The following is a 27,622-nucleotide window of genomic DNA, read 5'->3' as shown; positions in this document are numbered from 1 at the left end:
GTTGCACCTGCAGTGCCTGTCCCCTTACACACCCTGGGCTCTGCAGATTGAGTTGTCCCTGAATTCCTTGTCCTGCTGTTGGGCAGTAGGGTCATCCTCCTCCACTCATCCCCTTTCACACCCACCAGGGTACCTGAGTGGGCAGCATTTTTCACAGAGGTGGGAGATTCCAATCCTGGGGGTGGTGGTGAGGGGGTCTTTGTGTGTCCCAGTTCCAAAAGGGGGTGTCCCAGATTTAGGAGAAGGGGGGTGGGTCCTAGTTCAATGGGGCTGAGGTGGTCCCAGTGCAGGGGGAGTCCCCATTTGGGAGGGGGGGGCTGAGCTGGGGGGTCCCAGTATGGGGGAAGGGCCTGAAGGAGTGTCCCGGTGCAGGGGGTAAGGGGAGGGAATATCCCCGTTGGAGGGGGCACTGAGCTGGGGGGGTCCCAGTGTGGGGAGGGAAGGGGCAGGGATGTCCCCACGGGGGGGCCGAGCTGGGGGGGTCCCGGTGCAGGGGGGAAGGGGCAGGGATGTCCCCACGGGGGGGCCGAGCTGGGGGGGTAGGGGCGGGGCTGTCCCCACGGGGGGGCCGAGTTGGGAAGGGGGGGCCCGGTGCGGGGTGGGGAAGGGGCGGGGATGTCCCCACGGGGGGCCGAGCTGGGGGGTCCCGGTGCGGGGGGGAAGGGGCAGGGATGTCCCCACGGGGGGCCGAGCTGGGGGGTCCCGGTGCGGGGGGGAAGGGGCAGGGATGTCCCCACGGGGGGCCGAGTTGGGGGGGGTCCCGGTGCGGGGGGGAAGGGGCGCGGATGTCCCCACGGGGGGGGCTGAGCTGGGGGGAGTCCCGGTGCGGGGGGGAAAGGGTGGGGATGTCCCCACGGGGAGGTCCCAGTGCGGGGGGGGGAAGAGGCGGGGATATCCCCACGGGGGGGTCCCAGTCCGGGGGGGGAATGGGCGGGGATGTCCCCACGGGGGGGTCCCAGTGCGGGGGGGGAAGGGGCGCGGATGTCCCCACGGGGGGGCCGAGCTGGGGGGGTCCCGGTGCGGAAGGGGCGGAGATGTCCCCACGGGGGGGCCGAGTTGGGGAGGGGGGTCCCGGTGCGGGGGGGGAAGGGGCGGAGATGTCCCCACGGGGGGGCCGAGCTGGGGGGGTCCCGGTGCGGGGGGAAGGGGCGGGGATGTCCCTGTTGGGGGTGGAGGGGGTCTCCGTTGCCCAGGGACCCTGAGGCGAGAGCGGAGGCTCCGCCCTATTGCGCTGGGGCCTGCTTGGCCGCGGAGATGGGGGAACGGGGGGGGCTTCCCCACACTCGCCGGCGGGGCTTCCCCCAGGGATTGCCCCCTCCCGCGCCCCGTCGCGTCTCCGCTCTAGGCCCCGCCCCAGCCCAGCCACTGCCGCGCTCCGCTCGGAGTGACGCAAGCAAACGGCGGCCGCTTTGCTGGCGTCAGTGGGCCCCGCCCCCGGTGGTTGCCGTGGCAGCGGTGGCCCCGCCCCCGGGCCGATGAGCTCACGCGGTGCCGCAGCCCCGGGAGGGGGGGGCTTTCTGCTCCTCGTACCAAGATGGCGGCGGCGGCTGCAGCGAGCGGCGGAGCGGGGGGCCCCCCTCCGGCCCCCGGCCCCCGGCTGCCCCCGGCCCCGCCGCCACCCCGGCCCCCGGGCCCCGCCCGCATCGGATACTACGAGATCGAGCGGACCATCGGCAAGGGCAACTTCGCCGTGGTGAAGCTGGCGACCCACCTGGTGACCCGGGCCAAGGTGCGGGGGGGCCCGGGCCGGCGGGGGGGCCCGGGCCGGCGGCGGGAGCCGAGGGGGCCGCGGATACGGTCCGGGGGGCTGGGCTGGTGGCCTGGGCGCAGGGGGGCTGGGCCAGCGTTGGGGGGCTGGGGGCCGGGGGGGTGGGGATAAGGTCGGCGGGGGCGGCACGTCGTGCGTGGGGCTGGGCAGCTGCGGGGGCGGAGGGGGCCCCGGCCTGCTGCTGGCTTCGGGGTCCGATCCTGGCTCCGCCTCCCGCCCCCCCGCGGCAGGGGGCTGGTGTCACCCCGGGATGCCCTGGGGCGCAGTGTGCCCAGCCCCACACACGGGGTCCCCGGGGGCTGCCCCCCCGGTCTCCCAGGGCGGGGGGGGCTGTGCCCGGAGCGGGGCTCGTGCCTGGGCTGTAGCTCCCCGTTCCGCAGCCTCCGCCTTCAGCTCCCGCAGCTGGACCAGGAGCCGCTTGCCCTGGCTCCGCGCTGCCCCCCGCTGCCCCGGCCCACTGAGGCGGCTGGGCGGAGTGACTCTCCCCCGCGGCTGGGTCAGGGCCCCCAGGACCCTGCCGTGCCCTGCGAGCTGCTGGGCTTCAGTGTCCCTGGTCAGTGGCGGTGCTGCACTGTTCTTATGCAACTGCTGCTGCACAGGGATGTGTCAGGAGCCCTGCGCGATGTTAGCGGTAGCTCCCATGTGCAACTGGTCACTTGCGTTGAGGTTTCTCTTGTGCAATATGGCTCAGAACGCAGGGATGGACAATGTCCCTGGCTATGTTTTAAGGGCTTGCTCAAGGGTTAAAATCAGATTGGGCAGGCTGATGGAGAATCAAAACTCTTGAACTGAAAGGTTCTAAAATTCTATCATTCACTGTCTGTGCTTTGTTCACAATCTGCATTTCTTAATTGCCCTGTTCATCTTGCATAGTGAAAATGTATTGGTCACTTTCACTTTCTGGTTCTTTTGCTGCACTGTTTGAATTCCAAACTTTTCAGGGGGAAGTTTAGATCCTAAACAAAAACTATTTATTTAAAACAAAACAAGAAACACCAAACAAACAGTGAAAGCATTTCTCAGTATAAGGTTTTGTGAGACCCTGATCCTCTGTATCACTGACACCAACCAGTGAAATGTCTTGTTTTGTGTGAATGTCATACATATTTTGGGCTCCTCATTCCTCCCTGTGTCCACTTTAGAAGAAGTTGCTGCTCTGAACAACTTGGGTAGGGCTAACACCTGTTGATGTAGCATTCTCAGGCCTTGATGATAGAAAGCTTTTGTATTGTTGACCCCTTTGACACAAAAAGAAAAGGAGCACTTGTGGCACTTTAGAGACTAACCAATTTATTTGAGCATAAGCTTTCGTGAGCTACAGCTCACTTCATCGGATGCATACTGTGGAAAGTGTAGAAGATCTTTTTATACACACAAAGCATGAAAAAATATCTCCCACCACCCCACTCTCCTGCTGGTAATAGCTTATCTAAAGTGATACAGCAAGCATCTGAATGTGACCCCCCCCCCTTTATACATTAAAAATGGGGGGGGGCATTTAATGTAATGGGGGCTTGGAGCTGTCAGTCCCACAGAGCTGATAGCTTGTGACCCCCAAGTAACCACCTTGCAACCCCCTGAGGGGTCACGGTCCCCAGTTTGAGAACCCCTGATCTAGCATATGAGTTTTTGGTACAGCCCCAGGTAACAAAAAAAGCTGCAGAAAATGCTCTTTCCCAATTGGATGGTGGATTCTGAACTCTGTTGTCATTGTCTCCGTGTTGGGTTTAGTCAGAATGACTGTTACCTGAGGAAGAGCTCTGTGTAAGCTTGAAAGTTTGTCTCTTTCACCAACAGAAGTTGGTCCAATAAAAGATATTACCTCACCCACCTTGTCTTTGTGATATTGGTGCCATCCTCTTCACCACAGACCTTTTGTCGGTTCTCACAAGTGAAAATAGCATTCTGAAGAGTTTTTACTATCCAATGCCATGCAACTGCTTTGATCCTGACTCTTATTTAATTAATTTCACATGGATAAACCTGAAAGAAGAGCTGATTGTTTTGGATAGGAGGGGTTATTGGCGAACTTAATAAAGGGCAATACTTATGTTTCAGTTTAAAGACAAATCTTTCCCCAGATATTTTTTTAAAGAAGAGTTTGAGTCTTCCAGGACTATCCCATAAACTGTAAAGAATAAAACAGAGGAAGAAAAGACTTGTTGACCAAATATTTGCAGTATGCAGGCAGGTCATTTTGAGGTACAGATTAGCTGATGGATATATCACTTATTTGCATATCAGAAGTCACATTCCAGCAACTAATAAAAGTATCATATTGTCATTTTTAGTACCCCATCCTCTGTCTTCCAGATTTTAGTGCTGAATATGCCAGTACATGCTGCAACAGTGCAGTGCTCTGTGGGTTCCTCTGTAGAAGCCATAGTGTCCTGAAAACCCTAATGGAAACTTAATCAGGGGCCATGCTGGTCCAGCAGGGCTGTGGGTCCTTACCACCACAGACCATCTTTTCTATGCCCCTGTCCATTATATCAGCAAATTGACAGCAAGGGAAAGTCAGCCTGTCAAGAGTTTTTTGGCTTGCACACTTTTTGATTGCCATGTAAATTTCAGGAGTCAAATTCTGTTGTGACACTGGTGTAACTACAAATTAATGCCTCCATTTTCTTAAATTCTGGATTTACACCCATCTGCCTGAGTAGGACTTGTCCCAGAGGCTGTTAAAGTTTAATCTAAAGTAATATAATGCCTACTGGACAGTATCTTTTAGTAGTGGATTAGCTGCTCTTGTCTATGTAGTATTTACAACATTCAGAGATGCCTCTGCCTTTAATTGCAAGATGCTACAGTCTAGCCTGCATTTCAGCTTTTGTTACTTATGGCGTGATCGTTACTTGCCCAGTGATGATAACTAAGCTTCCTGAACTTTGCTGATAGAAGCAGGAATGCTCCCATTTCAGCTGCTTTAAATGCTGAAAACTGAGCATCTTGATTAGAAATCAGCCCTTCAATTATTAACTGAGCTCCTGTTTTCAGCATTCCTAGCTGAGTCAGGCTTTGTATTGAGCATTGTTAATTCTGAAGGTTGTGAAATATTGAAGGTTGTGAGTTGGTTTATTGCATGTGAATGGCTAAAGATCTTGCGAGATAGTGAAAAGATGAACACAAACTTAACCTTTGACTGGCCTATTTATGACCAGATGGCCAGTAGTGCGTGTATTGAGACTACCAAATGTATATAACTTATGACCTAAGAATGGGTTGAACTTGAATCTCCACTAATGAAAAGCCATTGCACTAAGTTAAGGCCTGTGCCACTTGCATCTGTAATTCTGAAGTTGGTTAACTTAATTGTCCTCTTCCATATAGGAGACGTATATATTGCATGGTATGGTGGTAGATGTTAGATGCTTCCAATCCTTAAATCCAGAGAGAGAAATTTATAGTGGCAGCTTATGTACTTTCAGGTTCTCCAATAGATGTGGAGCAGGTTTCCATTCTCTAACTGGAAACTGAAAACCTTCAGCACCAGGATACTCTGGGTTCTGAAGAGCTAGTTCACTTCAAAACTCACCTCTGCCTGAGAAGCAGAGCGGGAAAAGAAAAGAAAATCACTTCATATGTAGGACCTATGTCCTCCCCCAATATTGTTCTTATGCTGTTCTTGCTGTCCTCAGGAGCTGTCAGTAGTTTGGACATTGCTGACTGTGATGTACAAACAAGGGGGAAATCAAAAAGCTATATTTCAAACTCCGTCAGAAAGATGGGGGTTGTTGGGAAGAATCAGTATTAAGTAAATCGGAAATGGCTAACGTGTTATGGAAACTCCGTTGTTTAAGAGGGCATTGAAAGTTCCAAAATGAAACCCATGAAGCGTTTGTTTTCTTCATAGTAATGAATTGTTTGACTCAAGGAAAATTACTTAAACTGAATCTTTGTGAAATCACCCCATTTAGTCAAGTAACTAAAACATTGTTGATAATGAAACTCGAGCATAGTACAATTAGTCAATGCAGCCGAATCAAATTACTTAACAAATTTGATGCTCTGACTTCTCATTGGAAAAAGCTTATTTTATTCTTCAGTGACGCTCAAACTGGAACCATGCCCTTCCAAAAGTAATCACAGCAAATGTCGATAACTTTTAAATGATGATGATTAACCTGCTTGGTACAGTTCAAAGTTTTTTACCATTTTGTGAACTTAGAGATTACCTGTTGATCTGAGATCTTTTTCTGTCTGGTGTAGATATTCTACAAGTTCAGATGACTTTGATGTGACACCTGGGCATGTCTTGATTTAAATACTGTAGATCCCCCTTTCCACCTGAAAAAAGAAATAAACAAAAACCTCATAACCCATTACTTAGGTCAGTGGCGCTCAACCTTTCCAAGCTACTGTACCCCTTTCAGGAATCTGATTTGTCTTCCGTACCCCCAGGCTCCACCTCACTTACAAACTACAGTACTTGCTTCCAAAATCAGACATAAAAATACAAAAGTGACACAGCACACTATTACTGAATAATAGCTGACTCTCATTTGTACTATATAATTATAAAATAAATCAATTGGAATATAAATATTGTACTTACATTTCAGTATATAGAGCAGTATAAACAAGTCATTGTCTGTATGAAATTTTAGTTTGTACTGACTTCCCTCGTACTTTTTATGTAGCCTGTTGTAAAACGAGGCAAATATCTAGCTGAGTTGATGTACCCCTTGGAAGACGTCTGCGGTACGCTCCAGGGTACACGTACCGCTTGTTGAGAACCACTGACTTAGGTTGAGTATTATAATTCGTAGCCATTTTGAAACTGACTAGGACATATCTTTATTTACATAGCTAGTATGTTCCCACGTTCTGTATACTTCATAATAATGGTCTGGTATGTCTTGCTGACACAAGACTGTAGTTTACACAACTGAATTTCACAACTTAAATATGGGTCAGTAATGTTGGGGACACTTGTGAAAGGAACCATATCATCCTAAAGGGCAGGATGCTTGGGGTCATAATTATCCCTACAGGAATTAACTAAATAAAAAGGCATAGCTTGACAGTTTATATATTAACTAAGCCAGCAACTTACTTTCAGGCCCTGTTATGCAAACTTGGAATCTAGTATGCGGTAAAACAGAGCTATTCTGATGGCTGGACAGGAACTGGAGTTATTTCCCCGACTAGGATTAATTGGGCACCTGCAGGATATCTTGCTACATCTCTCCATTTCTGTTTCCTGCCTCCTGTCCTCCCTTCCTCTGTCAGTGTTCTGGTGTTTCACAAGAATCAGTCTTTGTTTTTTGTTTTAAAAATCCTCCAAGTGACCTATTGAATGGATTGTTCGCTGCACAATTTCCATTTATAAATCATCCAAGTGACTTTATTAGTATTCTGACTCTGGTCAGACACTGGAGTTTTTTCCAATGCCATGTTCTTTCATAAGAGTTGAATGGTGTTTGCTGATAGAGATGACTGCATATACTGTGGCACATCTACCTTCACCTTTCCTCATATTCTGGATAGTGTTGTAAAGCTTAGTGTATTATTTTAAAATCTGTCTTCACAACAGCAGAGACGTTACAGTCCTGAAAGCTCTTTGCACCTCTTTTGCTCCTTTTTGTCAGCTGCAGCATGCAGTGATCTACTCCAGCTCTGCTGTGAGGACATATAACTACATGCCTTTCCAAAGGCTTTTGAGCAGTTTCTGACTTTTTGTTTTTGTGCTTTAGTTTTTTGTTTTTAACAAGGAACACATCACTATGTAGGTCAAGCCCTCTCTGTAAACTGAGATGTTACCATGAGTTCACAACCCATTGTGATGCACTTACTGGGGTTTTCAATCATCAGTGAGAGTTAGGTGTTAAACTTTGCCTCAGTTGCCCCCAACATGGGATAAGTGGCTTGTCCAAGGCCACAGAAGGACTCAGTGTCAGGAGTTCTGGCTTCCAGTCAAGTGCTTGATCTGCTAGACCATACTGTCTTCCTGCCAGCCAAATATGTATATTCTTGGGTTCATAGAACTAGATAACATGCAGAGCCCAGAGCAGGTCTGACTCTTTTAGGTAAAAGTATTACTCATTCAAGCATTGTTTACCTAGAGTACAGAAGTTTCATGTTTTCCATAAAAAAAAAAAAAATTTGATCTGACATACAAATATGGTGGTTGCAAGGTAAATTTAACTCCTTGGCATGACATAGACCTGCTATTTCAGGTACAGAAGCTGGGAGACTAGTGGAAACGCTAGTGGTGAACTGATGTGTCCATTCTTCTGTTTACTTCTGAGATGCCCCTCATTGTTGAACTGGAATGCCTGTCAAATATCTGCAATAGAAATAACATTTTCCTTCCTTTGTAGCCTATTAAAGATATAGCTTAATTAGATTCTAGGCTTAGACCTATACATGAGTAACTTTGAGGCAAAGAAATTAATCTGGCATTGAATTCAGACAGAAGTGGGTCCACAGCACTTAAAACGCAGTATGAGAACTGGTTGGCTGACTTAGCTGGCAGTGGGAGCGGGCTGCCATGGAAAGGGCTTGGTTCCGTGACTATGGCACTGTAGCTCCGGCATGCGAAAGGCTCAGGGAGCCACAGTGATTCTTGCCTGGATTCTTGTTTTCCGTAAAAGGTAGAAAGTAAAGCTGCTCCCAGACGGGCTAGTGCTGAGGAGTGAAGAGTGCTCCATGCTCAACCCAGTTGTTCCCCATCTTGAGCATGTCCATAAGGCATGTGGCCATGTGGTAACCCCAAAGCTTCTGCTCAGAGCACTCCTAATGTTCTGATCATGGAGGGGTGTTATACTGGGTTCAATATGCTGTGATTCACCATTGCTCTGAATCTTCTCGAACAGAAACAGGTTAATACTCTTGCCATCAGCTTCATAATGAACTATGTGAGCAGCTAATATGGTAACCTTGATAGTCACTTTCCCTTTCATCAATATCCATTAGTACACATTTTTTCTCCTGCTTTTTTCTTTCAAACATAAGAAACCCTGATTAATTGTGAATCACAAATAATTCCTCTGGCACGCAGTATAATGTTACTCACATGGTGCTGATCTTGCTGCTTATATGTTCCAAAAGAGCCACTGTATTTCAGCCATTGAATAGCCAGGCTTAGTGAATTCCTAAGAGAAGGAAAGGGTCTTCTGGTCCAGCATATTTACTGTTCTTCACTTCCATTGACAACTACTAGTGCTCTCTTCCTGGACACCAGTAGGGTGTGTGTGTGTGTGAGAGAGAGAGAGATGTGTTAAATGTAATGTAGATAGTGCCTACTGATTGCATACTGAATTGATGGCATCTAGCATTTCACTATATATTTCTGAGCTGTACGAAGGAATTTACAAATAGCCAATAGATTAATGCATATACACTGTTGAGCATGAGACCCTGTGTAGCAGGCTCTGTCATGGTGACAGCTTACACTGAAGACCTTGAGAACAGGATTTGTGTATCATTACCAGCTGATAGGGCTTTAACATTCTCATTTTGAATTTGATGAATTGGCCTCTTTGGCTAAAGAACCTAGTGCTTGCTTAGCATTTTTTGGAGGGGATAATAGTCTACTCAGGCATGGCTTTCAGGCAGTCTGCTCTCCCAGCTTGTCACTGGCCAATTGTTAGGCAAGGATATGTTTTGTTTACTTGTTACCCTTAAGGCATTCCCTTCCCATCTTATAAAACACCTGTGTCCTAGCTGTGTGGATGAGCTTTGCTGAAAAGGAACAGAAGATTTGGGGTGAGGGGTTCTCTTAGACTATCATGTTTTCATTGAAGGCATTTCCCTACTAGGCATTTGTAGTTTTGACTTTTTTTGCCTTAAAGTAACCCAGCATTTCATTGCTTATTCTGTTGAGGCTTTGGAGCTGTGTGCCAAGAGGCAGGAAGGCTGAGTGTGTAAAGAGAATAAGTGACGATCAAAGTTCTATTTCATAGGCTAGGTACAAAAATAGCCTCCCTGAGGAAGAAAAGCAGGTACTGTGGTAACTAGTGTCCTAATGGGCTAGTGTCTTCCTTCTTAGTACGGGGCTAAGTGGCAGTATTGTTTTTTGTCTTCTCCCTAGTGGCACAGATATGACGTAGGGTCTTTAGGACTCCTGCCTCATGGTGGAGGAATAGCACTAATAGGAAGTACCTGTGTAAATACCAACTTTTTAAGGGAAGATTAGACTGTGAGAATCTGTGAAAAAATCTCTAACAGCAAGAAAACACACACAGTACTGCAACTTTGTACAACTCTCCTGTAAACTTGCTAGCCCAAACACTCCCCTCTTCTCTTATCCTTGCCAAAATCATGAAAAAACTAAATTTACTATCTGCAGCAAAGAAAAATTTAGCGAGACCGCTTAAGCATATTTGGTAAGCCCCGTCACCCAAGTGTTAGCATGTCAGAACTCTGATTAGAATTCTCACTGGGCAGATAAATCACAGAAGGCAGTGAAATTCTTTTCACTAGTGTCTTGACTTGATTGTAGGAACTGTAGCAAGTTGACAAGTGTCACTTACTGCCTCCTAATTATCACAATTTTTTTTTGCCATCTCTAGTCTTCTAGATAGAACTAAATAACTAATTAGTAGTGTCTGAGGTGTCATGGAGACAGAACCCCTTTTCCCTTCCCCATCCCTAAAGATTGCTCCTGCAACTCAGGCTGGAGACAGTGGTGAAACCATGTAGTAGAGCTGATAGTGTTAAATTTGTCCAACTCATCAGTGAAAGCTTGGAGTGTGGGGACATCATTCTAAACAGCATTCTCTTCTTAATTGCTCTTACAGAATGCCTGCTCATTCATCCAGAATGAACACTGCGTAGAGCTTGGTGTGACTTCAGTGCTCCCAAAATCATTGATGTTAAAAATCACAAGTTTCTGTACCACAGAGATAAAATTGCCACTGATGTGCTTAGGTCTTGTCTGTATGAAAAAGTGGTTTAACTAAATGATTTTTAAAACTCTTCCGTTAAACCAGTGCAAACTTCTAATGTGGATACTCAAAATCAGTTTAACCCTTGCTTATGTCAGTTCAGCGACACCAACTTCGTATGAATTAACATAAGCAAGGGTTAAATTGATTATGAGTATCCACATTAGAAGTTAGCACTGGTTTAACTGGAGAGAGTTTTAAAATGATCTAGTTAATAGACAAGTGCCATGGATTTCAGACTAGGCCTCCATGCCAGTCTAGGGGATTAATATGCTGCATTAACACTCAAGTGAAGAAACCCCTGAAGGACTATGATTCATTATTAGTCATTGGCATATTTCTGGTAATTGACTCCTGTGTCTCTATACTTGAGGCGAAACCTCTCATTCTATCCAATGTCCATCAAAGGGAATTATGTGGCCTCAGCTAAATTTCATAGTCAAATCATACAAACACACAAACTCCCACACCTGATGGAATTGACACAGTTTGTGCTCAAATATAGCACAAAGTTGGCTGCATCTTGGGGAAGTGGGGGAAGAAATGGTTTCACTTCACTAGTCAGTACTAATCAGTGAGGATGGACAGGATATCCCAGGACAGCCTGGATTGATTGAAATGAGCCAAGGAACCAATATATGGCTATGGGCTCTCCATTGAGACATTACTGTACTAGGGTAGAGTAGCCAAATACTGTTGAATTGAAAAACTTTTAACACTAACATACAGCATGCATACTTCACTTTTACTATTGGAACTTTCTCCAGCAGCTTTATGTATTCTGTAATGAAAATTCGTGCTGGGAATTATTAGTAGATCAGCCACATACTTGCTCAGCCAGCTGTAATCCAGTATATGGTACTGTGGTAATATCCAATTTAAAATTTAATTGGAAAGCTGTTAACTTTTTCCTAATCCAGCAATTCTGGATCTAGTGTTCAGCTTTGCTGTTCTGAGAAGAATGCTGTGGCACTAATTTTTGTCTAAAATCCTTTTATTGTCACAGGAGAGGGCAGGCACTAAGGACTGAGGTGCTCTCTCTCTGCTGATAATATGCCCGGCATCTTAAGATCTCCATTCTTCTGGCCAAGCAGGATGGGACAGTGCTGTTTTTGCTTTAGCTCTCAGGCAGAGGACCTGCGGGTGCCAGCTGGCAGGGAGTAGGAGTTGGCTAGTAAGGATGAAGCGTGGAAAGGAAAGTCTCAGTAGGAATGGGACAAGAACTTTGCATCAAAAGTTGTGAGCCAGCTAGGAAGTCTGGGGTGAGTTTGTGTTTCCTTTTGAACTTTGTTAATAAACCCAGATCCCAAGAAGGGCTTATATGTCAAGCATGTCAAAGACATGGGAGTGCACAAGGAGGGAAACTGAGGAAATGGCTAGTCTGAACTTAAGCCAGGGCTAGGTAGCGCTGCTGCCTGCTTCTGTGAGATGATAGTTCTTGAATTCAAAACCAAGCTCCTGGTAGCCATGGTAACTAATTGGCAATCTTAGGTATGCAGATAGGGTGACTATCGCTTTATATTTTTGATCAACAAGATTTGGAACCAAAATCCTAGATATACTTGTTCACCAGTATCACACCACCACAGTGCATAAAAAGCACCATTAAGTGTGGTTGGCTCAGAGTGACTTACCTGCTTTGGGTTCAAAAATCTGTGCAATTTATCTTCAGCACCAAATGCTTCACTGATTTAAAGCCACCCCACAAAAAAGCTGGGAGCCAAGAATTGCTAAGAATCCCTACTGTAATAAACATATGCATGCACATGATGAGAAATAACATTTCAGTGACAAATTATCTTGACAGCTTCAAGGTCTGAGAGTTAGCTTTTGTAGAACTGTTTAAAAACAATGGAAGAAGTTCATGGGATCCAATCTGGGGATGAGTCAACTGATTTGTAAATGACGGATCTTACTGCTCTGAGCCATTCTAGGTAGTCTCTTATTTTGATATTATACAACCGAAAGCATCTTGGCTACTAACAGTTGATATAATTGGTCTCTTCGCCATACATTTGAATCTCTGTTGTTTGCTGTCTTTGTATATGGTTTACCACTTGGAAGCTTTTCCTTCAGTTTTTTAAAGCACCTGATGTAATTCTAGTACATTGTGTGGATTTATCAGATTTTGGAGATGGGATTGAGGGGGAAGAGGGTGAAAATTTGCATAGGATGCCAGTATGCAACTGAGAAACTGAAGCTAGGGCTAAAGTGATTTGACAAAGCCAGGCCTCAACAATTGTCCATGTTCATTTAGGGAAACACATAACTTGATATTAATGGGAATAAGACTGGGGTTGAAAAATTGTACCAAGGTGCCTCCATTAAAATATGAGTTTTGAGACTTGAGCGTTACCTTCTGTGTACATATTTACACTTCCACACAAACAGCCCTATACTATCTAGTGCTTCATGTCCCCTTCAGATATCTGTTTTTCCTAGCATGCTTAGCCCCTGTTTGTACCAGACTTAAACATGTCAGTAGCTCTATAACATTTCTAAAGGTTATGCAGTTATGTAGGAAATCTCCTGTAAAACCATTTTCCTGCATTAATGTTCCCCATTGTTTAGTACAGTTTCTCTTCATTCTGTCCTATTAGGGTGTTTAAATACTGAACTGTCTGGTTTTGTCTTTCATTCATATTCCTTGAGAACTCTGTGTGATGTAGTGTTGGCAATTGGTATAACAGCGAGCAGCATTGAAGGAACAGTAACATTTTCATTGTGCGTGTGACTGGCAAAGGATTGTCAATAGAGTTCAGTGATGCAAAAAAAAACATGGCAGTCTTCTAGACAGAAATGCTTCCAAATTTTCTCCCCTCTCATCAGCTTTTGAGGAACTAGGTTCACTGGAATCCTGTTCGGTCTCATCAGCTATTTTCTATGTGTGTTTGTGGTACCTCTAGAGATGGCAATATATTTAGTCTTAAACTTCTCAATAGACTGCCAAAAGCAGCTGAATTGGAAACACCAAAACTCAAATTTCACCTGAAACTAAGTAAATTAGTTAAGTCTTCAACAGGCTTTGAAGGAATAAGCTTACAAATGAAGATCCTGTTAGCTCTGTGTACTTATGGCTAAGTATAAAAATCTCATAAGATAATATGCTAAATTGCAGTGGATTCTTATTTGTGGCTGTTTTTATCAGTGAAAAAGAGATGCACAGTATCTGAACAGACTTTTGCTTTAAGTCTAAAGGCTTGCAGGTATGTAGTGTGAGACTGATCAGTTAAGCTCTCTGGGGCAGGGACTGTCTTTATTTCTGTGCTTTGTACAGTGGGGCACTGATCTCTAATTTGTGTCCTTAAGTGCCTTTGCTCTAGACAAATATCTACTTTTGGCCAGTTACTGTAGCTGCATAGTTCTGTGTGCACTTAAATTTTAGATTATCTCAACGTTAAGTCCAACGCAGTGGCGTTAACTAACGAAGGGTAAAAAGTCTTGGTCTCAGCACTTCATTTTTTCTCTTAAGATACTACGCTTGAAGGATATCCTTGCACTAGAATCTTGCAGGCGGCTATCATCTAGCCTGGAGTGTCCCCGATAAATAGTGGCCTTGGTGGTAGGCATGCAATCTCCTGGACTTGAGTAGCTAGAGACATTACTGAATTCAAATAAGCTTTTTCACACTTGCCAAATAGTATGCTGACACTCATAGGGCTGCTATAAAGAATCATATTGGCCTTTCCTAGATCAAAACTGAATGGATAAAATACCACTTGAGTTAGATTGGGTTATCTTGTCATAACAAGGTGACATGAACAGAATAGCGTTCTTCTGCGGTACATTTCAAATTGGACCTTGGTTTCTTGCTTCCTGAGGCTGGTAACAACTGCCTGTAGCTATTTTGAGGTGGTAGATCTTTTCCTGTAAGTTTAGTTAGTACACACTGTGCCATTTTACTCTGCACTAATAAACAAATTTCATACAAATGCAAGTCTGTTATGACCAGTGGCTATAGTGAAATCCATTATTAGCCGTGCACAGAGCCTGCTTGTTGCATCTCAAACATTCTGTTTGAACTAGCCAGTTGTCACTAATATATAGCAATTTATTGGTTGCCAGTGAGATCATGGTTTGAAAAGTCAAGTTCATTGCTGATTCTCAGTGCAGATTTAATCTTTGACTTCAAGGGTTTTTTCACAAGAGCTCCTTTGGGTGTTTCAGATAAATCTTTGACTTTCTGTTCTCTGCCAGTTAATTCAGCTGCTAGTAATTTACTTCCAATCATACCAAATTGATGTCGGGAATTAAAGTAATAGTTACCTATATAACGTTCCCTGCTGTTTGGGTGTTCTATGTCCTCTGGAGAAACCCTTGCCCTTGCAGAGAAGCAGGGGGTGTACCTTCTCCCACACTGGCTGACTTTTATATGGGGAAACTTTTGTTCAGTCAGAACAGAACATTAATTTTTTTTAGTTTAGCTAAGAATACCAATTCATAGTTAAAAGCATAGTGAAGTCTGAATGTAGGTATTTTCCCACTCAGCTGCAGTTAGTCATTTGCCAGACATGTAACCTGCATGTAACCTCACTTTTTCAATTGTGTTAGTTGTAAATGTGCTGCTTATTCCAGTTGGGTTCAGGGGATAAAACTGGTTGTCAGTTTCACTTATTGGGCCAATGGAGTATAAAGAGAAGTGACCCATAGGTGGAGATTGGGAAGTGCCCTAGTTTAGCTGAATGGAAAACATCACTGTTTAGGGGAGATATTCTAGGACTGGAGATTATAGCCACTAACCTTTCAGACCTGCTCTGGATGCCCATGTGATAGTGTGTAATGAATTAAATGAATAACAAATTACTCACTCTCTTTAAATATCTTTTAGGGGAGACCTGGGAAAACAAATGAAATGTACTCAAAATGGCAACTGTCTCAGGGAAGTATGCTGATTGTTCATCTTAACTTTATTGTGGTTGCAGTAAAGACTCGTACGTGTTCACCACTCTCCCCACCGATGTGCTCAACTCTAAACAACCAAAACCACCTGGAAAAATGTGAAGGATAAATCAGAGCATGCACTACACCAATTTTATAAATTATCCTGCCAATATCTGAAAACTCCAACTCAGTCTTCAGAGCTGTTTAAAACAAAGGTGGGTAGGCAAAAAAAAAAAAAAAAAAAAAAAATGTCCTCTGCAAATACTGTCTGGTTTTCCTCAGGACAGAGTTGCCTGGTCATAACATGCTAAGCCCTTTCTCTTGAAATAGATTGAGCAAGTCTAAGGGATTTACTAAAGTTGCCCACTGAACTGGGGAGGGTCTCCATAAGAAGGAGTAGGAGACAGCTGCTAGTGCCTTTTGTTAAAAGTGCACTGAAGGATGGTAGGCCTAAAGTTACTGCTCACTTTGTGGCAACATGCAGTCCTCTAATTGTGAACAAAGGATCAAAATTCACAAAAATCCTGCTTTGTTTCCGTGGTCAGGGATCTTGCATGTCTCCTACTGTGTCCACTTGAGTGAAGAGATGATATAAAAACGTGCATGATAGCAGGGGACTCTCAGCTTCTGAGGTTTGAGAGGTCAGCAGCAAGAGTTGAATTATTAGTGTTGCACTCAAAATCAGGAGGTCAGATATAAATTATTTTCATTCCAAAGTAGGCAAAACTTTGTATTTCATTTCCTGCTAAAAAGCCCAGTGAAGATTTTTCCTTTTTTCCTTTATAAAATAGACATAGGTTTTTCTTGACTTTTATACACAACCATGAAAGGAAATTCTTTTGAGGGACTCTTCAAATTGGTTCTAGACCTCAGATTTATTTCAAGCACCTTTCAAGTGGTCTGGGCACCTCATGAAAAGTAAACTGTTAAAAGATTAGACTCGGATAATGAACTTCTCGCCTCTTCTTGGGTATTTTATTCAATCATTGATCACAATTGTAGCCAGCCTGCCTCCCAACCGCTCCAAAATGCTTGAAGAAGGAGGCCTTGCAGCAGCTCTGTAGGGTGGTCAAACACTTCTAGTGACTGCCCGAGTGAATACATTCATTTGCAAACCAGCCACCTTTAACTTAAGGATGCAGGGTAAAATTTTCAAAAGCCCACGGCCATGTCAGTGCTAGGAAAAATGAGCGTTTTTGCAATGAGAGAGATGACTCATGTAAAATCCTAATGTAGACAGGACAAATTGTGACATTAATTGGTGTAGCTGGGACTACAGCTCCCACAGTGTGGAAATGGAAGGTGCTGGAAAAGAGCATATGGATAAGTCACATCTGACCTTGAGAATTCTTGTGCATCTATACCCTAGTGATCTACAATGAGGTGCTGTACTTCAGTAGCACTCAGTACTGCAGGAAATCTGTGAGAAAACTAAGTCAATGTGTCAGAGCTTTCACCATGGCAACAGTCTCTGAGCCAAGTGTACAGCCTGACAGCAGGATGAGAGGAAAGCAGGTCAAACATGTGCATGGCAAGATGGAGACCTTTTGAAGATGTGCAGAAATAGTCTGCCTCTGAAACTCTTGCATGAGTTGCAAACATCCCACTTGCAAACAAGACTCCTTTAATGCTTCCTGGACAAGTAAATGTGCCTTGCTATTAAAGGATTAATAAGGCAGCCTCGCACTTTGGCAAGTTGAGATTAAAAGTGAATTCTGCTGATTGGCTCTGACCTTTGCAAAACATCTGGGTTATTTTTTTAAAATTACAATGGATTTAAGTATTAAAATCTCCAAATCCCTCTTCAAAATACTGACCTGATCATCATGATTGTTTCTAAATAACAGAGTATGAGTAACAGTAACACTGTTAGTGATTCAGCTCCATCTAATAGGTAAATTTTCAGTATTGTGATCTCCAGGCTGGTAAAATACGCTGCAAGAGAGTCACACAAGGAGATCAGGGATGAACAGCATCATGGATTTTTGCTTAGAGTTATAACTGTTTAGCAATCTTCATATGCTGCAAGCCAATCAACTCTTGTTTACACGGTTTTGTACCACATGAGAGGCAATATTGCCTAACTAGTTCTACAGTTCATGCAGCAGAGTGCCAGGTGCTTGATTATCTAGTCCTCTGTAATGATGGGCATAATTAAATTACTCTCACTAAAAAATTGTGAATAACTTTGAGCTAAGGTACTAATGCGATTATTAGAGGTTTAATCTATTGTAGTATTTACTGGTCTTGCAATCAGCAACAGACTACAAGGAGAACATGGTGACACTGATATCACACTCTAGTAGGTGATAGAATCTTGTCATGTACTACCTATTGTTACCTTCAAACATACCTAGATACTCACTTCTTAAAGGACAATCAATGACCTTGCAATGTGAAGTATTCATTAGCAATTCTTAAATCATTCATGAAATTCTACTTGCCATTTTTGAGGGTCATGCTGAAACTCACTATATGTACTCTGCAGACCTTGGAGCAGGAGTTTCCTAATTGATGTTCGTATGATGCTCTTATTCAAGAGTTTGTTTTCTTCATATTTAAGCAGAGTATTAAATGGATTATAGTTTACAGATAGTTACAGGTGTTGCTCTTTCCAGGCAGAGGTGGAAACTGACACAGCAATTATTGCTAGCACTTGTCATGGACTCTGACTCTCTCATATGCTTCATGGAACAAAAGTGGAATTCATTGGAATGGTTCCACTGGAAAGGCTTTCTGGAGGCTTATGCAGGCTTATGTTCTGAAACAGATACTGTTGTAGTTTCAGGAATAACTACAAACGGGTGGAATTAAGAGGCATGATGGAGCTGCACATGGCATATCACAAGTCCTTTGGAGGATGAACAAAGACATTTCAATCAGGGTTTGACTTTGTGAAACACAAATATTAAAGATCAAAACAGTTTGAGCAATATTGAATAAAAACTGGAATATTTTGTAATCAACTTAGCCTATCTGTTTTCTTTCTAAGTTTACCCTCCAGGTCGCTATTGCAGCTATTGACGATTGAACTGGAATCTTCCTATTAGACCTCTGTGCTACCAGTTTAGTTTGTAAACAAACAAAAAAACCCCCAAAACTTTTAGCCTCTGTTTAACAGTGTAGTTCATTTAAAGCTCATATAGATCTTTCTGTGCAGACATTGTCCTGGCTCTTGATGCTAGACTTAAATTACTGGTGTATAATGGTCTGTGTTAAACATTTACTTGCATGAAAAATTCTCTTAAAACTATTCTGAGTTACATAAAATAGCAGGACTCTTCTTGTGGCCAGAACAGCCTAGGTACAACAACGCCTCGAATGACCAGCTCTGTGCCTCTTGGCGTTCAAGAGGGAAACACTGTTTCCTAACAGGCTTGCATCACAAACTCTTAAGTCAGCAGCTTGGGGTGTGGTCTAGCAGGGTGCCCTGGCTTGTTGGAATGAGTCATTATTAAAATAGTCATGGGAGCAAGTACTCTTGTCTAAACAGGAGATGGTGCGTAGACACCTGGCATGTATAAAAGCTTAACTTTGCCATATGCTTTTTTTTTAAAAAAAGCACTTGGAAATAAGGTAAACAGTAAAATGCTTTCTATTTTATTAACAGTGGAACTTGAAATTTTAGAAGCTTAAGTATTGGAGCTGGTGTAATGCTGGATCATTTGCTTTACATTGAACTAACTTTTTTGTCTGATTAATTCAAAGGGTGTCGGAGGCAGAGGGAGAAGTTACTTGGACTAACTGTGTTTTGGAGCCTTATAAAGAAAAATACTGAATATCTGAACATGCATGCAGTTCATGGTATCATTCCTCCTTGTGTTGGAAAGAAGGAAACCTTAGTTTTGCATTAGAATGATTGAAGAATGCTTAATTTCAATGCTGTAACCTAGTTATAAACCCACTATTAATAGAACCATTAGTAAGTAGGAGGGCAGAGATGCTGATCTAAACACTGACTTGGTGTGGTTGAGATTTTTGCCTTAGGGATTAATTTAACTAGAAAAAATCCTGACCCAAGGTTCCAAACTAGTATTCCTTTGGGACCTCAAACTCCCAATTGCTTTCTGTGGGTACATAAAATGCAGAGCAATGCTAGGAACCAAAGTAGTGGGGGAGGGGAATGGGGATTCATTTGATTTCATATGTGACTTATTCATGTTCTCAGAAAGCTGTGTTGTTAGTGGGAGATGCTGATTAAACTTAGACGTAACTGAGTGGTAATTCATAGATTTTTCAAATTGATGTAATTTATTTCAGAATTTTCTTACCTCAGTTGAGACTCAGGCCTGGTCTACACTACACAATAAAATTGATGTAAGGCAGCTTACGTTGACCTAGTTACGTCAGGGTACACACTGCAGCTTTGTCCTGCTGATATAAGCGCCCTACTACACCAACATAAGCACTCCACCTCTTGTGGAGGTGGAGTTATGTCTGTGTAGTTAGGGTGAGACAGTGTCTGTGTAGATACTGCCTTACTTACATCTGCTGTTGGCAGTCTTGTCACTTTCACAACTCTATACTGGAGCTGTGAAATTGACAAGAGAGCAGGGCAGCTAGGGACTGGCTGCCCCGGCTCCCCGCTCCCAGTCGGGTTGCTGCTTGGAGGCTCCCCAGTGAGGGAGCCGAGAAGCCCAGGTGGCTGCTCCCGGCTGGGACCAGGAAGCCGAGAGCCCAGGGGAGTAGCTGGGCTCCTGGCAGGGAGCTGCGCAGAGCTGAGAGCCCTGTCTCTCAACACCCCCCATACTGTCCCTTTCAGTTGGTGGAAGTGCTCCTGTTAAGGATGCACACTACTGACAGTAGGAGGATAGTGTGGACATCAGCCACCACAGTAATTACTGCGTTGGCTGTAAGTCAACCTAACATAGGTCATCTGAGGGCTGTAGTGTATACATGCCCTAGTTTATGATGTATCTTCAGAAACCATCCAGTGTAGGACAGCTACTTGCTGTTAATTCAAAAGCTGCTGTCCATCATATCTTAAACAGATTAATAAAACTCAGTTTCTCAAAACATTATGAAATGCACGTTAATGTCACTAAACCAAAGTAAGTTGGGTGACACTTAAAGTTCATTGTTTTAGATTTTAAAGTTGCACAAGTAGGACTACCCTCAGTGGTCCACATGTGGCAAAATTAATCTAGACTAGTTAGGCAATATTGTCTCATGAGGTACAAAATTGTTACAACTCTAAGTGAAACTCATGCTTCTGTTCATCCATAATCTCTTTGTGTGACTGTCTTGCAGTATTATTATATTACCCTGACTTCTCTTATACCCCCTCCCAAACACACCTTACTGTGTAGAGGTTGAAGCAGAACTGACTAGCAGATGACAATGGGTGCTGTTAAAATAAAAATCTTTCACCTCTCTTGCTTTTTGTGCCTGTGAGAGTGAGTTGGCTTGTTAATACATCATATAGTAACAGGGCCAGCAAGTAGCAGAGTACAATGTATGGGCCCATATACTTCTGTTTTTAGATGGTTTATTTTAGTGCGTTCCTCCATGTCCTCTTGGGTGTTATGCCTTGCCTTTGCTGGCTATCACAATGTTTATCTTGGAGATCCTAGTGCATGCATATCCCTAGAGCATATGCCGGTCTAAGCATGAAGCTAGCCACTGTGTTGGGCTTCTTGTAAGATGCTAGTGTCAACCCAAGGCCACTGCAACCTCCACTCACCTTGGATTCAAATATGCAATAACTAGAGTGCAGCAGGATTATTGTTCATTATGCCAATGTTATTTGGACATGGGTATTTCAGTTACCTTGAGGATGCCCAGAGATTATGAAATAGGTGATCCTGTGTGTGTGTGTGTGTGTGTGTGTGTGTATAGATCTGTGAAATCTTCTCTCTTCCAGCAGGGGAGTAGAGAGGACAGGACTAGATCTAACCAGTCTGATCGCTAATATCAAAGGTTCTCTGGTGATGAACCTAAACCTTGTGTAAACTTGTAGTGAAAAAATGTTCAGTTGGAAAGAGGCAAAAAGAAAGGGCAGCACATCTTTAGAGACAAATCTGCATAAATGTTGATACGGTCCTTGGTCTGTAGGCACAGTAGCCTGAGTCCAAGTGTTGGGGCATGTTGGGCTTTCAGTATTGTCAACCCTAAATACTAAAAAAGCACGAGTCAGGCCATGCAACAATTGAGATTTTAAACCATTTTGGGTTCATTTTCTTTGGTTTCTGAACAGTTAGGGTGCAGTTGGGTCACACTTTCTAGCCCTTCTGGTAAGTGGGGGAAAAAGCTTGAAAGGCGATTTCCCCCCCTCCCCCCACCCATGAAAGCTAAAATTCTGATGTATTTACATGACTCCCAGAGCTGGAGCTTTAAGAAACAAAAGGGCCAGACTCTTAAACAACAACCACCAAAAGATTGCCATAGCTGGCAACACGCTAAATGGGGAAACTGTCAGTGAAGTATACAAACTGCCTTTTGGAAAGTAAAATAGGAATGTGGGAATTTCATCTAATTAGCAGTCCGTCTAGTTGGGTATCCTGTGCTGATGCAGACTGGGGTGATGTTGAGCATTAGTCATGCCCAACTAAAAACTACCCTCCCGCTTGAAAATGGGCACTAGTTACAGCTCGCGTTCCATCTTTGGGTTTCAAAGTGATGTAATCTCACTAGCTTTTTCTCTTGTGCTCATTCTGTCACAGGCTCTAGCTTCATATGGGAGCTCTCTTTCATAGTTGCGGGGATTCCTAGTCCTCAAACATAACTATTTTGTAGTTTACTCTCTTGTGAATTTACCTCTTGGATGGTTCCCTTATGGACTAAGGGGTTGAGGAAGAAGTGACGGGACAAGGATGACAAAAGATGAATCAACAGGAGTAGGGAACATCTTTAGCTGAGCTTTTATGCGGCCATGAGAAATCTATAGGGCTGATGGCACTTGAGACAGGACGACAGATTCTGTTAGGGGCTCACAGTCTATTTAGACAAGAAGTTTAGGTGATAAGGGAACAACCAAAGCAAGAATGCAAGCAATGGATGAGGTAGCGATTGTCTTAATAGTTCCTTGATCCTTGCATTGTGGTGTGTGCACGTTTTTAAAAAGTAAACTAATGGGGTGTCTATACAGGCCTATGTGCTTGGACTGAAGTCTGAATTTCTTCCTATATATTTGGTGAGGACATTGCACAGTAATGTTTTCAATGGATGAAGGCCGTGGAGGCTGATTTAGTGCCTATCAGGCTGATATTTACTGGCTGCCTTTTACTAGTAGTGGCTGGCCCATCCCATCTAGATAAATGTACAGTGGGAGCCTCTGTTTATGCCTATGGCTGCTCATTACGCTTATGATTTGAGTACAGCTATGTCTGTACTGAATGTTTACTGATACAAAAGGTGGTGGATCAACAGCTGTGGAGTAGTCTTCTGTTTACTTAAAGACCAAGTATGGCCCACTCAGTGGCTGTGTAAGTTTCCACAGCATGCTTCAAGTCTGTTCTGGAAGGACCAGCACTAAGAAGGCTTCCGTTAAGAGGGGATAGTTCGTCTTCATGATGCGTTTGGTTCTTGCGGTGTCTGCTGAAATTATCAATCAAGGAACCAATTACTACAAAATGTAGTTTTCAGTTTCTGTGACGGGACATGTGTCCACTAGAATTTGCATTGAGAATCCTTTTTGCCTCATATTGACACAAAAAACCCACCTTTAATACCAGCAATCCAGCAGTGGAATTTTTAGAGACAAGAGCCTCTTCTAGAGGACAATGCAAATATGAACAAAAAGCAGGAGGAATTTACCAGGAAATGTTTTAAAACTAGAATTGATAAACCTTTGAGTGGACCGTATTTCCCTCAGAACCATTGGTAATCCATGGTACGTGTGAGGAACACTAGATTATGGAGTGTTCAGTTGGAGATGGGGGACTTACTCTATATTATTCACTCTGTAGTAAACATTCACATAATTTACTGCACCACTTTGTGTGTCATAAGCCTGTTTTTAGGTCATTGATAAAAGAACAGGATTTATTAAGTGGAGTTGATCCACTCTTGTGCCGTATGAATATTATGGCTATGCTAGCTGTTACTAGTAATTCTGTGTAAGGTTGGGTCTGTTGTCCCATAAACTGGTGTTGACTTTTTTTTAAAAAGTGCTCTCGGTTGAAACTTGTCATCTGACGGTCTCAATTTAGAAACTATTTTCCCCAAACATTCATTTGGTCTTAATTTTTCTTTAGATAGTTGGGCCTCAAAATTTTGGAGTGGGGAAAATTACCTATCACTGTGGTGAACTCCTAAATCCCTGCCCTTGTAATCTATTTGTGTCTTGGCATCTTGTGCCTTCCCGCATCTTCTCAGTTCCCTCCAAAATAAACTGTACTGAGGGATGTTTGCTGGAGGAATACAGAAGGATGTAAATGTCCCCATCTCCCAAGTTCCGAAAGCCTTTCTCCTGAAGTCTTTTTGTTCTCTTCCCTCCACATGTCTCCCCTGCCTCTTATGCTGGTATGACTGATTCAGGTATCTGTCTGTACAGGTAATTTCCTTGAAGCACCAGCCCTGGGGACCTTGCCTAAAAACAGTTTTGATTGCTGATATCATGGCAAAGCATTGTACAGTTAACTCCAAGATTAGTGACTTTCTCATCAGTTAATTGAGACCCAGGCGGCTCCAAATTTTGTCAGTCACCGAAATAATCTCCTGTAGCCAGTCAAGCTGCAGCTTCATTAGTTCAGCTCACGAAAGCTTATGCTCAAATAAATTGGTTAGTCTCTAAGGTGCCACAAGTACTCCTTTTCTTTTTGTTTAAAAATCATGAGACTTAAAGTAAAAAGCACCCTTTTTTCTTTCTGGCTTCTGAATTTTTAGGGGTGCACTTGAGTCCTGTATTCACACTTTACTTTGCAATCAAGAGGGTCAGAAACGTATTTTTTAAAAACAAAAGTGGAGCTTCTTACCTAATCACCTGTCTCTAGAAGCTGTGGCTTTATGGGAAAAACCCAAATACCAGCAGACTCACAATACAAATCACAAGAGTTGGTGACGCTGCCAAAGGAATCGCAAACGATGGAAAAGACGTCTTAGGTTGTACATTCAATTATTGGCTTGTTCCTAATTGTAGATTTCATAGTGTTCTTTCAACTTTTGTTTTAAAAATGTTTTAAATCACTCCTAATGAAGGTTTTTAAGGCCCGGCTTGACAAAGCCCTGGCTGGGATGATTTAGTTGGGCTTGGTCCTGCTTTGAGCAGGGGATTGGACTAGATGACCTCCTGTGGTCTCTTCCAACCCTAATCTTCTATGATTCTATGATTAATAGCCAGAGTCATTTATTTTCTTTTTCAAATTGGTATTCTGCTATCCCTGGTCTTTCACTACCTCTCCGGTTTTCCACGGGTTTCTTAAAACCAAAAAACCCCAACAAACGTTGCTATACTAAGTAAATAAAAATAAGCTGATTCTTACACATGTGACCTTCACCAGGGTCCCCTCAAATTAATCTATAAAGAAAAATAATAGTCCCCCCCAGATACGAAGAGGCCAAGGTTTGTGACCATAACTGTATAAACACATCTTACATGTATATACCTTAGAATAATATAGTTTGCTTAATATGCACAAGCAAGGTAGATTTAAGAGTGAAATAATGCATGTGAATAACTTCATGAGTGATGACAAATCCAGCCCTCTGCACAAGAGGTCTCTGCTATTGACAGAAGAGAGAATACAAGCTGGGGGGGTGGGGCATCTAATCTTCTGCCAGTGTGTCTAAACCCGATTTTCAGGGACTACTTTTTGGGTGAGAGGAAAGTTCATGCTATAGCCTGTCCATTCCCAGGGCGCTTTGCTGAGCTTCCTAAAAATAGCGTTGATTTTGTTGATGTGAATATCTGTCAACAGGAATTTGAATGACACTGGCAAACTCATTTTATGCAGGTTGCTGATGGGTTTTGAATTGATTAGATTGTGTAGCTATTTCCCTGAAGGAACATAAAGTGGAGTTCATCCTGGCTGCTAACTTTCTGATTTGAATCTTTAAAACTAGAAAAGGAGTACTTGTGGCACCTTAGCGACTAACCAATTTATTTGAGCATGAGCTTTCATGAGCTACAGCTCACTTCATCGGATGCATACCGTGGAAAATACAGAAGATGTTTTTATACACACAAACCATGAAAAAATGGAAATGGGTGATTATCACTACAAAAGGTTTTCTCTCCTGCTGGTAATAGCTTATGTAAAGTGATCACTCTCCTTACAATGTGTATGATGATCAAGGTGGGCCATTTCCAGCACAAATCCAGGGTTTAACAAGAATGTCTGCCGGGGGAGGGGAGGAAAAAACAAAGGGAAATAGGTTACCTTGCATAATGACTTAGCCACTCCCAGTCTCTATTCAAGCCTAAGTTAATTGTACCCAATTTGCAAATGAATTCCAATTCAGCAGTCTCTCGCTGGAGTCTGGATTTGAAGTTTTTCTGTTGTAATATCGCAACTTTCATGTCTGTAATCACGTGACCAGAGAGACTGAAGTGTTCTACGACTGGTTTATGAATGTTATAATTCTTGACATCTGATTTGTGTCCATTTATTCTTTTATGTAGAGACTGTCCAATGTACATTGCAGAGGGGCATTGCTGGCACATGCTGGCATATATCACATTGGTGGATGTGCAGGTGAACGAGCCTCTGATAGTGTGGCTGATGTGATTAGGCCCTGTGATGGTGTCCCCTGAATAGATATGTGGGCACAGTTGGCAACGGGCTTTGTTGCAAGGATAGGTTCCTGGGTTAGTGGTTCTGTTGTGTGGTATGTGGTTGCTGGTGAGTATTTGCTTCAGGTTGGGGGGCTGTCTGTAGGCAAGGACTGGCCTGTCTCCCAAGATTTGTGAAAGTGTTGGGTCATCCTTCAGGATCGATTGTAGATCCTTGGTAATGCGTTGGAGGGGTTTTAGTTGGGGGCTGAAGGTGACGGCTAGTGGCGTTCTGTTATTTTCTTTGTTAGGCCTGTTCTGTAGTAGGTGACTTCTGGGAACTCTTCTGGCTCTATCAATCTGTTACTTCACTTCTGCAGGTGGGTATTGTAGGTGTAAGAATGCTTGATAGAGATCTTGTAGGTATTTGTCTCTGTCTGAGGGGTTGGAGCCAATGCGGTTGTATCGCAGAGCTTGGCTGTAGACAATGGATCGTGTGGTGTGGTCAGGGTGAAAGCTGGAGGCATGTAGGTAGGAATAGCGGTTAGTAGGTTTCCGGTATAGGGTGGTGTTTATGTGACCATTGTTTATTAGCACTGTAGTGTCCAGGAAGTGGATCTCTTGTGTGGACTGGTCCAGGCTGAGGTTGATGGTGGGATGGAAATTGTTGAAATCATGGTGGAGTTCCTCAAGGGCTTCTTTTCCATGGGTCCAGATGATGATGTCATCAATATAGTGCAAGTAGAGTAGGGGCGTTAGGGGACGAGAGCTGAGGAAGCGTTGTTCTAAGTCATCCATAAAAATGTTGGCATACTGTGGGGCCATGCGTGTACCCATAGCAGTGCCGCTGATTTGAAGGTATACATTGTCCCCAAATGTAAAATAGTTATGGGTAAGGACAAAGTTCAGCCACCAGGTTAGCCGTGACATTATCGGGGATAGTGTTCTTGATGGCTTGTAATCCATCTTTGTGTGGAATGTTGGTGTAAAGGGCTTCTACATCCGTAGTGGCCAGGATGGTGTTATCAGGAAGATCACCGATGGATTGTAGTTTCCTCAGGAAGTCAGTGGTGTCTTGAAGGTAGCTGGGAGTGCTGGTAGCGTAGGGCCTGAGGAGGGAGTCTACATAGTCAGACAATCCTGCTGTCAGGGTGCCAATGCCTGAGATGATGGGGCGCCCAGGATTTCCAGGTTTATGGATCTTGGGTAGTAGCTAGAATATCCCAGGTTGGGGTTCCAGGGGTGTGTCTGCGCGGATTTGATCTTGTGCTTTTTCAGGGAGTTTCTTGAGCAAATGCTGTAGTTTCTTTTGGTAACTCTCAGTGGGATCAGAGGGTAATGGCTTGTAGAAAGTGGTGTTGGAGAGCTGCCGAGCAAGTCTCTTGTTCATATTCCGACCCATTCATGATGACAACAGCACCTCCTTTGTCA

General features: G+C 43.8%; 1 protein-coding gene across 12 annotated transcripts in view; it reads left to right on the top strand.

Moving 5' to 3' along the window:
* The first annotated feature begins 1,609 nt into the window (after nucleotides 1-1,609).
* Nucleotides 1,610-27,622, top strand: part of SIK3 (SIK family kinase 3) — a 152,679-nt gene continuing 126,666 nt past the window's right edge. For 9 of the 12 annotated variants that reach the window (XR_013348610.1, XR_013348611.1, XM_077839982.1 and 6 more), the window contains exon 1: nucleotides 1,610-1,729. The gene's annotated coding sequence lies outside the window, so the exon portion shown is untranslated. The remainder of the gene's footprint in view (nucleotides 1,730-27,622) is intronic. The other 3 variants (XM_077839981.1, XM_077839979.1, XM_077839975.1) reach the window with 3 other exon arrangements.

Source organism: Eretmochelys imbricata, chromosome 22, assembly GCF_965152235.1.
Source record: "Eretmochelys imbricata isolate rEreImb1 chromosome 22, rEreImb1.hap1, whole genome shotgun sequence".
NCBI classification, from domain to species: domain Eukaryota; kingdom Metazoa; phylum Chordata; order Testudines; family Cheloniidae; genus Eretmochelys; species Eretmochelys imbricata.
This window is presented reverse-complemented; position numbering and strand designations above follow the sequence as displayed.